Genomic DNA, 13082 nt, shown 5'->3' with positions numbered 1-13082 from the left:
CTTGGCTCTGGATGCTATTTACAATTGACAATCTGAACTTCCTTTGGTATTGGTACGTTAATCTTATTCTCACATATATCTCTGATACTTGACAAAAGTGTCTATACGTTTATCTTCATGGCTATGTACAGGAATATGGTAATCTTATTACGCGCAGACTGAAACTTGACTATAGACTGGTACAGACAAATGTAGAACTCGTACAGACTGGTACAGACAAATGCAGACTGGCTAATCGGAGGTCTGTACACTCGTTATAATACCTCGCACGTTGATGTATCACTGCGCGAGTGTGATCCGCGAGGAGAAAAGGTTCTACGTAAGCAGCAGTCTCATTGGCTGCGTTACATATTAATACGCGGATCGGCGGAAGCAGAATTTGGTCTCTGTCTACGGCAGCGCCATCTCGTAGTGCGGAGATGGACGAGCGTTGCGCCTGCGCTGTTGTGCTTAGCGGAGCGCGCTCTAGTGGGAAAGTTGTGTACGCGCTGACTACGGGGAACTACGTACAGAACAGTCTCATTTCGAAAGTGTCACCGATGAGAGAGCAATTAACGACCACGGTGACCAAGATGCTGTTTGGTCACCCAAGTCAGATAGGTAATGCAGATAGTTAGAAAATTACTTGTGTTCTGCCTAAATGATGGTCACTAACATCCCACTTCCAATATAAAGTGAGAACATTTGCCTAAGGTGCAACAAATATAGAGAAGTCGTTGTTAAAACTAAACACTGCCTAAAATCTGCTCTTGATAAATGCGTCCCAAGTATAGTACTGAAGTACGGTAACGCTCCACCTTACACACACACACACACACACACACACACACACACACAGAGAGAGAGAGAGAGAGAGAGAGAGAGAGAGAGAGAGAGAGAGAGAGAGACTATTCTTTGACAAACCACCAGAGACAATGTGCCCTGTGATACTAGATTTATTTTACTACGGAATAAACTGTAAATTAAAGTAAAAACCCATGTTTCTTGATGATGTTTGCGTCCCGGAGAAGTGAGACGTGAATTAGCCTACTTAACGTTATTCCCACTGTATAGGAGTAATTCTGGGCCAGTTCAATTTTTAAGACAGTGCCTCTCAAACTGTAATCACTAGTGGCCACGAAGATGACGCTTACATGTAGTGACGTCGTGACCGCCCGCCCAATGTACCTGCAACCCCTCTCTCCCCTGGGGTACGTGCGTGTTGCCTAACCCACAAGTGGTCATATCAGCGGACGACAGAATTTGAGTCACGCATGCTGAATAGCCCAGCAGGCAGCGGCAACAGTGCGGGCGCCATTACAGGTCGCTGGATCCAAGGACCTGTTTGTTTTTACCGGCCACATGATAGCAAATAGTCCCCCTAGTATGCGCATGCGGCTCGAGTACATACGGCAGCACAACTCACTCACTCCAATACTCACTCTGGTGAGCTCCAGGACAGGTGCTGTCTGCAACCGCAGTTCTTCTATCAGAGCCTCGTTCAGAATACTCAGTAGGCACGACGCCGTTACGTTCGCCAGCCACCACCAACCGAGGGAGTCATCAGTATGGGTCACCATCACCACTGGGACTTGGCCTCTGCATTGGTGACGACACGGACTTGGGTATTGATGGTCGACGTTATCAAGAGAACCTTGTTGATTTGAAACACACCAAGAGCACAGGGACACGTTCTTGGGTGGTAGGTGGAAGTTAGGACTACCCAGGTAATGGCAACCTGACATATATGGATAGTAACTCACAACTCGCTGTTGGGATACGCATAGCTTTATGAGAACGGACACTTAAGGTAGCGACGGAAAACCGTGCCTATCGTGACAGTCTGCTGTTTTCTTGCTGCGAAATTGTTCAAATGGCTCTGAGCACTATGGGACTTAAACTTCTGAGGTCATTAGTCCCCTAGAACTGAGAACTACTTAAACCTAACTAACCTAAGGACATCACACACATCTATGCCCGAGGCAGGATTCGAACCTGCTACCGTAGCGGTCTCGCGGTTCCGCACTGTAGCGCCTAGAACCGCTCGGCCACTCCGGCCGGCTTGCTGCGAACTCACTTCTGTCAGCGTCCTGCAGCAGCCAACAGACAGCGCCTGTGTAGTCAGTGTCGACCACCGGTTACCTCGTTGACGACTGCCAGCCGCTGTTGGCAGAATACGGTGAGACGCTACGGCCTACATGCCAGGTAACGCGTGGCCATGCACCATTGTTGCTCTCTCGTCTCAGTCTCATAGGAAAGCTAAACTCTGCGTTCTGGCTCAGATGTCCCAGTAAGGACAGACCAGCGGCCGTGTCATCCCATACCAATGGCGTTATTTGGACATGGCGTCGAGGGGCATCAGGTCGACACACCGCTCTCGCGGTTGTCATCAGCTTCCTTGACATCTGAGCAGCTACTTTTCAATCGTGTAACTCCTCACTTGGTATCTCGAGGCTGAGTGCACTCCATTCCACTCCTCACAGCAAGGAAAAATCCATGGCAGTGCCAGGAACTTGCCTCGTGTCCTTCGCATGGTAGTCAGACACGCTGACCAGCTTGCTATGGAGCCCGACACACAACCTTACAGGGGCTTCGTTAAATTTTTTTTTAACTCTCGTAATTGGTCGTTGAGAACGTGTGAACTTTAAACACAAGTTCACAGTTTCCTCCCGATTTCAGAGTTCAATATTCTTTTTTCCGTTGTTTTGGCAATCCTCCAAAATACTCGGGTAATACCCCAGAAAAATCTCTGATGATGTTGATGGCCTGTTTATTAATCACATATCTTACAATCTTGTCCTCCTTTGCTGTACACTCCACTTGCAAATGGCCAAACGGCACAGATTGGCTAGTCGATTTTATGAATGATTTTACAGTCGAAGGAGACTACGATGTTTTCGAGAACCTGCATACCAGAGGAAGAAGATGATGAAGGAGAAGAAGAGAATAGTCCCGCTCAACAGCAGTGAGAACTCTGCCGTAGGCTGCCAGTTTTAGGGCTTCCCTATGTCTCGCTCCCCTAGCACAGGGCCGGAAGCTATTACTGCTCCCAACGTTACGCCCAAATCTGCAGCGAATGCCATTATAAGAGGCGTGGTCGTGAACGGCAGGGCGGGAAATCCCTTACTAGCCTGTGACACGTGTCACGGGGTCCGCCGGCGCGCTATTTTCTCAATCGACGTAATGGAAAAGGGCTCCCCGAGAAATAGAAACAACAACAAAAGAAACGGGCTGGAGGAAATAAAGAAAGGGCCCGGTCGGCCAGCAGGCGGGCAGGCAGGCAGAGAATTGCGACGCTGCACAGCTGGGGGAGAAACAGCAACAGGAAGGGCGTGCCGAGGCCGAGGCCCTGACCCCGCCTCATAAAGAGGGAGGGAGGGCGGGAGGGAGGGAGGACGGCCCGCTCCCCAGGGCCGGCGGCTTCCTTAAACCTGTCGCGGGGCTGCCGCCGGCATCTGCGCCTCACAACTCACCCTGTCTCTCTCCAGGACCTGCGTTTTCGTGCTCCGAGGCTCGCGCAGTTACTGAAAAAACACCGAGACTGCCTCTGTGAGTACATATTTGTCTTGGCAGCTCTGTCAGACAGTATCGAGACGAGTTTCAACTCCAAGCTTTCCTTGTACCATTTGTGCGAGGGTCGATCAAATGGCAACGAGAATTTCGTACCAAACCTTATTTTTCCAGACTGGCTATAGCACCTCTAAAATAGAGGACTTCCATAAAATAATCGTATCATTTAATCAGTAGTAAGTGAAGGATGTTAGTCATGTAATTCGAATTTTGAAATGATAGTTTGGATTCACTGAAACTTTAAGGTCGAATAGTACGTGTGTAACTTCGCCCCTGTCCACGTTTGACGCCGGCCGCTGGTGGCCGTGCGGTTCTAGGCGCTTCAGTCCGGAACCGTGTGACCGCTTCGGTCGCAGGTTCGAATCCTGCCTCGGGCATGGATGTGTGTGATGTCCTTAGGTTAGTTAGGTTTAAGTAGTTCTCAGTTCTAGGGGACTGATGACCACAGATGTTAAGTCCCATACTGCTCAGAGCCATTTGAACCATTTTGAACCACGTTTGACACACATTGCACCCATGACCTCCTGCACCTTCTGTTTGGCCACTTCCTCCTCTCCCTCCACTTCGTCCACCTCATACTCCCCCTGTCTCTGCCCATTTCGTCTTCCTCCTCCCCCCCTTCCTGCTCAGTCGTGCATATCTGCACTTGTAGCCCCTGCAACACATGCCAATACTAATTCGACATCGTGCCTGTCATATGGGGTAGCCAAGATGTCAGGGGCTGAAACCCTTCTACATCTCTGCAGCTAAAAGGTTCCAACTTCGACTGTGCCGATTCCCAGATAGCAAGTAACACATGCACCACATTTGGTTGAAATCGATCCAGTGGTTTAGGAGGTGATGCTGGTTACGCATGCACACAAACACCCAATATCTACATATTACATTGGAGAGAGCAAGGAGAGCCATCAATAACATCCATGCAGGAGAGACAGTACCCTAAGTATCAGCTGCATAGAATTACTTGTTCATTGTTCACTAAGCAAATTTAGTAAGTGCCACAGGTGGCAGTTAATGAGAAGGAGCTATCATACAGTTTGAACATGGCTACGTCGTTAAAACCTCTCCTCCACCACACAGTGTGGCTGCCAGCTGAATGCCATTCCATCAGATCCACCCAGCTCAGGAGGCAGCTACAGGGATTTTCGGACTTGAGCCATCTCGTTTTTTAAAAAGCTAGCTAATAAAACTGCTTACACAACTATTCTGACTGTCATTCTGTGCCTACACTCCGTCTGGATCAAATATTGGTGGAGACAAGTGGCCCAGCACTGGATGAAGCAGACTGATCGTTGGAACAAAACAACAACTGTTAGCCAAGAGCATCCAACCTGGTCTGTTTTCTGACACACATGATCCACATGTTTACCAGATTTTGGCCATGGAAGGAAGTCAGTCTCCTATTCATACCAGAGGACGGAAGCGGTGTATCCAGTCTGTCTACGCTGACAAAAAATTCTGTGTAAAATGCTTTAAATGTTTGCGTAGCCCGTATTTGAGGCAGATCATGAGAACCAGCCTGCTATTCACTTAGTGCCGTTTGGGAAACCGCCTAAAAATGACAACCAGGCTGGCCAGTACACCAACTCCTCGTCGTCAATCCGCCGGGCAGATTCGATCTGCAGCCAGCACACTTCCCTTCCTGGAAGCAGTCGCGTTAACTTGTCTGGCTGCCCGCGTGGTTCAACAGTATGCCTCCCCACACCTTAACAACTGGACCACCAAACCCATCATATTCGGTAATATTCCTGGGTGCATTGTGTGTTCTCACCTTTTGGCACATGCAGGTACATAGTGCACACGAGAAGTTCTTGTACATCTTGCAGCCTGGTTGCAGGTAAGGCAGTTTTTTAGCATACCTGATCTTATACATGATAACACTCTGAACTGCAGAACTTCGTTTTGTGCGTCGTGAGCATTTAAGGTACTCTTTTTAGAATGGATATTAAAAAGTAAGGGGAAGAGAACGTAGCCGTGGCGAACTGATTTTAAGCACTGTACAATCATTCCACGCATGGTGATATTCTAGAAAGAAGCCCCAATGCCTACAAGTGAGTGATGGATCCGATTACCAGTTGCCAATACCCAGTTGGATACTGTGTGGAACTAAACTTGGATGGCAGAAACGAGCACTTTATTCCATGGTGAGTCCATCAATTGTAATGGCTGGCGGGTAGCGGCCTGATGGTCTCTCGACAAGTGACGACCAGATGATTTCAATGGGTGACGGATGTGAAGAACGTGTTGACTAAACAATAGTGTAATAACCTGTATATCGACATACGTCAGGACAGCTTGTGCAATATTCAAACGCAGTAGGCAATTTTGCATGCCATTTTCCATTTAATTTGAGACTGGATGTGTAATTAGAGGATTATAACTGTGGGGATTGCATCGAGAATGTTTTTACTGACGATCTTGACCCATACTGGCTAGTAGTACGGTGTTCTATGTAACTCATTTTCCCTTCTTTCACACTGTAATCGACTCACTGAGTTCTGAGTGCTTTTTCTGTGCATTGGAAGACAAAAGTACAGTAGAGATGAGACAGGGCAAACAGAAAATGGAATGGAAAACGGCACTTCGCTCGGAGCGGAGACCAGAGGCTCAGGTGGACTTCGCGGAACTTGGGCAGCCGAGGTAGAAAAACCATCATCCATCTTAACGACCTCACCCAGCACACTGTCCGCTCCCTCATGTTTTTTGGACCAATTTTGTAGATACCTATCGGCTACCTTAGGAAACGAGGGCTGCAAGAAATAATGTGCAAGTCTTGCGAGCTGTCGTTCCCAATTTCAGAGCCCCTCTGATGCGGGGCTAGAATGCCGCATGTGCGAAAACGTGCGATTTGCACACTGGAGTGTGACGTCACGAGCACAGAGCTGGAGCGGACGTTTTTTAGTAGCAGGGGAGAGTTTGACTAAGTGATTCGCGTCTGATCACGATGCACCGTTTTGGCTGGTTTCTTGATGGGGGGAAGTCTCGCTATTGGGTGGAAGTTTTTTGTATGCCGGCAACTGGTGACTGGGACTTCCTGGCGGAAAAAGGGGAGCATTGCGGAAGAGAGCCAATAATACAGTATTCCGAATCGAGGCGTTGGGAAGGCGGCGTCGACTTCGGGTGAGGCGTGGTGGTGGTGGTGGGCACGACACACAGAGTGCATCAGTCTCGCACCGAGACGTGGTGCTAGCTACACTGACTTCAGAGTTAGCAGACGTCCAGGGAACGGGGTTGTTGTTGTTGTTGTTGTTGTTGTTGTAGCAACGCGCCGTTGTCTTCTCGAGACAGCCTGCACGACGGCGGCGCTCATCTCCGCTTACGGCAATTAAAGTACGCTGAACAGTCATAGCAGCAAGAGCGAGCTACCTCATTCATATTCCGCACTTTTGGAGATACGAACGATCGCCGTCTCAGGTTCAACGTGCACATGCTGAGTGTATGGACCTTTCAATCAGTCAAGAAGCTTTCAGTCACTGTTTACCGCCAGGAAACAGCGAGTTTTCAAATTAAATTTCAGACCGCAATTTTTTAGTTAACATGGTGTATTTTCTCACGCAGTTGAGTCACACTGCTGTGCACAGAATCACTAGTCAGAATATTCATTCAGATCGCATTAGTCTACTGTTTGTCTCCTTTTCATGGGATGTGATCATTGCGTGTTACAATGAACAAATTAGAGCATTTAAACCAAAGATTGTTGTTGAAGTCGTTGCATACCTTCCTGTCACATTAATTTATTGTGTGAGTCCTCCACTTTAGTTTCTATCCTGTTGTTGTTGTTCTGGTCTTCAGTACAGAGACTGGTTTGATGCAGCTCTCCATGCTACTGTATCCTGTGCAAGCATCTTCATCTCCCAGTACCTACTGCAACCTACATCCTTCTGAATCTCCTTAGTGTATTGATCTCTTTGTCTCCCTCTATGATTTTTACCCTCCACGCTGCCCTCAAATACTAAATTTGTGATCCCTTGATGCCTCAGACAATGTCCTACCAACCGGTCCCTTCTTCTTGTCAAGATGTGCCACAAACTCCTCTTCTCCCCAATCCTATTCAATACTTCCTCATTAGTTATGTGGTCTACCCATCTAATCTTCAGCATTCTTCTGTAGCACCACATTTCGAAAGCTTCTATTCTCTTCTTGTCCAAACTATTTATCGTCCAAATTTCACTTCCACACATGGCTACACTCCATACAAATACTTACAGAAAGGACTTCCTGGCCCTTCAATCTATAATCGATGTTAACAAATTTCTCTTCTTAAGAAACGCTTTCCTTCCCATTGCCAGTCTACATTTTATATCCTCTCCACTTCGACCATCAGTTATTTTGCTCCCCAAATAGCAAAACTCCTTTACTACTTTAAGTGTCTCATTTCGTAATCTAATTCCCTCAACATCACCCGACTTAATTCGACTACATTCCATTATCCTCGTTTTGCTTTTGTTGATGTTCATCTTATATCCTCCTTTCAAGACACTGTCCATTCCGTTCAACTGCTCTTCCAGGTCCCTTGCTGTCTCTGACAGAATTACAATGTCATCGGCAAACCTCAAGGTTTTTATTTCTTCTCCATGGATTTTAATACCTACTCCGAATTTTTCTTTTGTTTCCTTTACTGCTTGCTCAGTATACAGATTGAATAACATCGGGGAGAGGCTACAACCCTGTCTTACTCCCTTCCCAACCACTGCTTCCCTTTCATGTCCCTCGACTCTTATAACTGCCATCTGGTTTCTGTACAAATTGTAAATAGCCTTTCGCTCCCTGTATTTTACTCCTGCCACCTTTAGAATTTGAAAGAGAGTATTCCAGTCAACACTGTCAAAAGCTAAGTCTACAAATGCTAGAAATTAAGGTTTGCCTTTCCTTAATCTATTTTCTAAGGTAAGTCGTAGGGTCAGTATTGCCTCACGTGTTCCAGTATTTCTGCGGAATTCAAACTGATCTTCCCCGAGGTCGGCTTCGACTACTTTTTCCATTCGTCAATAAAGAATTCGCGTTAGTATTTTGCAGCCATTACTTATTAAACTAATAGTTCGGTAATTTTCACATCTGTCAATACCTGCTTTCTTTGGTATTGGAATTATTATATTCTTCTTTCCCTATGCCTATGGCATAAAAAGCCGCGTTATCCATTACCAGTTGTGCACATTAGATTCCTAGGATAGGTCTTAAAGGAGTGGCTTGCCAGTTGTTTTCTGCGTTAGGAAAATTTTCCACGAATTAGAGGATTTTTGCAACACGCGGTCTCGTTTTTATCTTGTTGGAAGATAACTTTATCATGATGCAGAGCATAGGGCACATTCACTGACCTTCAGACATCATCATCAGGAATGTGGCGGCTGCTGTCCAAATTAACGTCAACGCGAACCAGAGGTGATCGGGTACTGTAACCATTGTCGCACCATACCATCACACGAGGCGTCCCGCCCGTATGACGACGAATACAATCTGGTAACGCTAATTCTCGTGAGGACCTCTGCACACGGATACTTGCATCATGCTCCTGTGTCCAGTGTTGTGCACTCCATTGTAGGCGGCGTATCACTGCTGCCGCGTCCGGTAAGCCCCAACAATGACAGCTGGTTGACAGTCCGTGTTGAAGCCGACTACGGATGCGCAAAAGTTGTCAAATCGTCGGTTCTGATTTCGGTATAATCGACGTCACAATATCGACAGCCGCGCAGTCTACGGCGTCTTCTCTCGGTGTGTGTGTGTGTGTGTGTGTGTGTGTGTGTGTGTGTGTTACTTAGCGTAAGTTAGTTTAGGTGAGATTAAGTAGTGTGTATGCTCAGGGACCGATGACCTCAGCAGTTTGGTCCCTCAAGATCTTACTACAAATTTCCAACAAATGTATGTTTTTAACATGATGATGAACTGATGGAGCAGCGTAAAAAGCAGCGTACGAACACCCGTAATGTATGTTTAATCAATAAACAAGGAAATAATTAACATTACGTATCCCTCATTGTTTTACCTACAGACCGTAAAAGTAACATTTAGGAGCGTCATTTCCCCTTCAGCCTATTGCGTTTTTGACAGAGAACATACACTGTTTTTGAGGAGCCTTTCAGAAGCTGACGATGTGGCTACACACTTGAAACGAACAAAGAATCTCGTCTCGTACGTTTTGGACTGTGGTTCAGAAACTGCGGCTGTAAAAACTACCACTGACGCATTACGTCTTAGGCCTGTTCCAACTGCCCGACTGCAGTACGAGAAGCCATCTATGAACGTGGGAGAATGACGTAAAAGATATGATCTGTGCCAGTCGCTTTTCATTTTCTCCGACGACGCGTTTCGAGAACTTACGCGCTGATCTTCAGGTAGCTCAGTGGATTACATTATACTTTTCTCTGATGTTTATAGACAGTTGTCTTGTTTCGAGTTTGATAAGGTATAATCAGCACTTGTCGACGTAATACGCCCCTAGAATTACGAATTTTGTACACTAATAAAGCTAGTTACAACACGTTCCAGCTGTAAGAACCCTGGGATTCGTCATTAATATATATTTTCACATTTAGATATCACACAAAAGCGAAACAGCTGCTGTCATAGTCATGCCTGGACTAATGATTTATGCCCGACGCTCGTTTCAAATAAAGAGGAAGTATTATTTATCGTAGAATGCACGAGATTAATGGTCGTCACTGCAGAATTTCTATGAATAAGTAGTTGCTATAAAATAGCCATTCTTGTCGATGAAAATCTAAACAATCATTTCCGGTCATTGCTCACTTTTTCTTGAGTTCCTAAACTGTCATTTGTAATTATACCCCAAAGGTTTGTAACGTACGTCACAAAAGACAACGTCTCTACAGAATATCATTACCAACATGAAATATTTCAGCATGTACCGAGTAAAGTGTAAATCCCTGACTTTCGAATTACAACCACAGACTTCCCTGTATGCCATCCTCGCCCTTGCGCAAAACGCCACATATTAAGTTTCACTATAGAGGACACACATACTGAACACGGAACACTTTGAAACAGGCGCTACAGTGTTACACAGAGGCGCTGTAACAAGGTGCGTTGGGCGTATTTTTAGCTCTTGTGTGAAGTCATTATAAGCACGAAAATACACGGACCGCTCGGTGCACGACTTCCGTGGACATCGTCCAAAGGATGCCCTGCGCCCGTTGGAATCTGTCCCAGAATAGCGGCGTCATTATGAAATGGGCGGCGCCCTGTCTGAGAGCGGTGAACTGCGAGCAGCGCCGTAGGCGGCGTTGTTGAATTACGACAGAAGTTGTGACTCACTAAGGCCGCTATACACTGGTTCGTTGTTCACCGTTATTAAGGAGTTGAAGGAACAAGAGAAAAAAAAAAAAAAAAAAAAAACTTGGCCCGTGCAGAATTAGAAAACACGTAATGTGTGGTAGCAGAGCATGAAGTGGCATTTAGTACAGCACCTGTAGAGAAATGTGACACTTCTGATGATCTATGTGTATCTACGTACATATTCGTCAAGCCACATTACGATGCATGGAGCAGGGTATCTCGTATCACTGCTCATCATTTCCTTTCCTGGTCGACTTGCAAATATAGTGAGGGAAAATTAACCGTATGTAAGTCTCCGCTCCTGGTTCTCACGCGAGATGTAAGTTGGTGGCAGTAGAATTGTTATGTGAGCAGCTACAGAGGCGGGTTGTCGGAATTCCCAAAGTAGAGTTCGCCCAAAGAGCGTCAATCTCCGTAATACTTGCGTGCTCATCGATCTAACCGATAACAAACCTAGGACAACGTCTCTGAATTGCTTCGATGCCTTCTTTTAACCCGCTCTCGTGTGTGCCTGGGTATCCCAAACACGAACGCTACCATTCTCTACGCCATCTCCTTTATAGATGAGCTAAACTCCCCCAAAATTCTCCCAATCAAACAAACTTGAGCGTTCGCCTTCCCTGTTATGAGCTTGACGTGTTCATACCATTTCATATCGTTCTGAAGCGCTACGCCTTATTTACCAGGTGATCAAAAAGTCAGTATAAATTTGAAAACTTAATAAACCACCGAACAATGTAGATAGAAAAGCAAAAATTGGCACACATGCTTGGAATGACATGGGGTTTTATTAGTAGGAAAAAAAAACCGCCATATTGCTAGACGCGTGAAAGATCTCTTGCGCGCGTCGTTTGGTGGTGATCGTGTGCTCAGCTGCCACTTTCGTCATGCTTGGCCTCCCAGGTCCCCAGACCTCAGTCCGTGCGATTATTGGCTTTGGGGTTACCTGAAGTCGCAAGTGTATCGTGATCGACCGACGTCTCTAGGGATGCTGAAAGACAACATCCGACGCCAATGCCTCACTATAACTCCGGACATGCTTTACAGTGATGTTTACAACATTATTCCTCGACTACAGCTATTGTTGAGGAATGATGGTGGACATATTGAGCATTTCCTGTAAAGATCATGATCTTTGCTTTGTCTTACTTTGTTATGCTAATTACTGCTATTCTGATCAGATGAAGCGCCACCTGTCTGACATTTTTTGAACGTTTGTATTTTTTTTGTTCTAATAACCATTCCAAGCATGTGTGTCAATTTGTACCTCTCTATCTACATTATTCCGTGATTTATTGAGTTTTCAAATTTATACTGACTTTTTGATCACCCGGTATATCGGCGTGACCGTGTCAAGCAGCGCTCTACTAATGCTGTATTCGAACTTTAGGAGAATGAGTAGCAAAGAAAAAAAAATCACGTAAACTTAGATTTTCCTACATTTAGAGCAAGCTGCCATTCATCACACCAACTAGGAATTATGTCTACGTCATCTTGTATCCTACTACAGTCACTGAAAGACGACACCTTCCCATACACCACAGCATCGTCAGCTAACAACCGTAAATTGTTGCTCACCCCGTCCGTCACATCATGTATCTGCTATATATAGACAATAAGAGCGGTCCTGTCTCTTTTCCCTGGGGCGCTCCTGACTGTACCTTTTGGCTGGTGAACACACAAAAATTGCAATTGTTGACAAGGGAGACTGTTCAAAAAAAGCTGGTATTAGCTAGTCAGCAACATGCCGAGCCGGCATTATTTCCTAAGATTATCCAATAAAAGCTTACAGCCTCCTTTTTAAACTGACAAAAATCTCACACGTACGGGTGTCAAACATCGGAAATTCAGAAGACACGTCCATGCTCTAGTGAAGGCAAGCATGACACATTCTACCCCCATGTTGACTGCATCATCTCTGCTTGTGCAAAGGAAGGCGGAGGGCGGACGTACCTTCACGAAACCAGTGCGTGTAGCCGAGCCCTACATCGACTGTAGCACTCCGGCGCTCTGATGATTTGCCTACCGAAAAACTTTGAGAGGTGGTGGTATGGACAAAAAACATTAGTTCTAAAATGTGTCTTTGACTATAAACGTTCTAAAACTGTTCGTTTTGAAGCCGATGTTTACTAGACTCTTCTTCTTGTTTTGGTCCACAGTACCACCTCGGAAACTTTGTCGGCGGAATTTTGGTTCACCGTGTGTATGTGTCCAGGCTCGCAGCAGCGAGGTCTGTAGCTCTC

General features: G+C 46.0%; 1 protein-coding gene across 14 annotated transcripts in view; it reads right to left on the bottom strand.

Moving 5' to 3' along the window:
- LOC126092534 (CUGBP Elav-like family member 2) overlaps positions 1–13082 on the bottom strand; it is an 823092-nt gene that overhangs the window by 631568 nt on the left and 178442 nt on the right. The gene's annotated exons all lie outside the window — the stretch shown is intronic.

The sequence above is a fragment of the Schistocerca cancellata genome, chromosome 7 (genome assembly GCF_023864275.1).
Source record: "Schistocerca cancellata isolate TAMUIC-IGC-003103 chromosome 7, iqSchCanc2.1, whole genome shotgun sequence".
Classification (NCBI taxonomy): domain Eukaryota; kingdom Metazoa; phylum Arthropoda; class Insecta; order Orthoptera; family Acrididae; genus Schistocerca; species Schistocerca cancellata.
The sequence above is the reverse complement of the archived record's forward strand: the minus strand, read 5'-3'. Positions and strand labels throughout refer to the sequence as shown.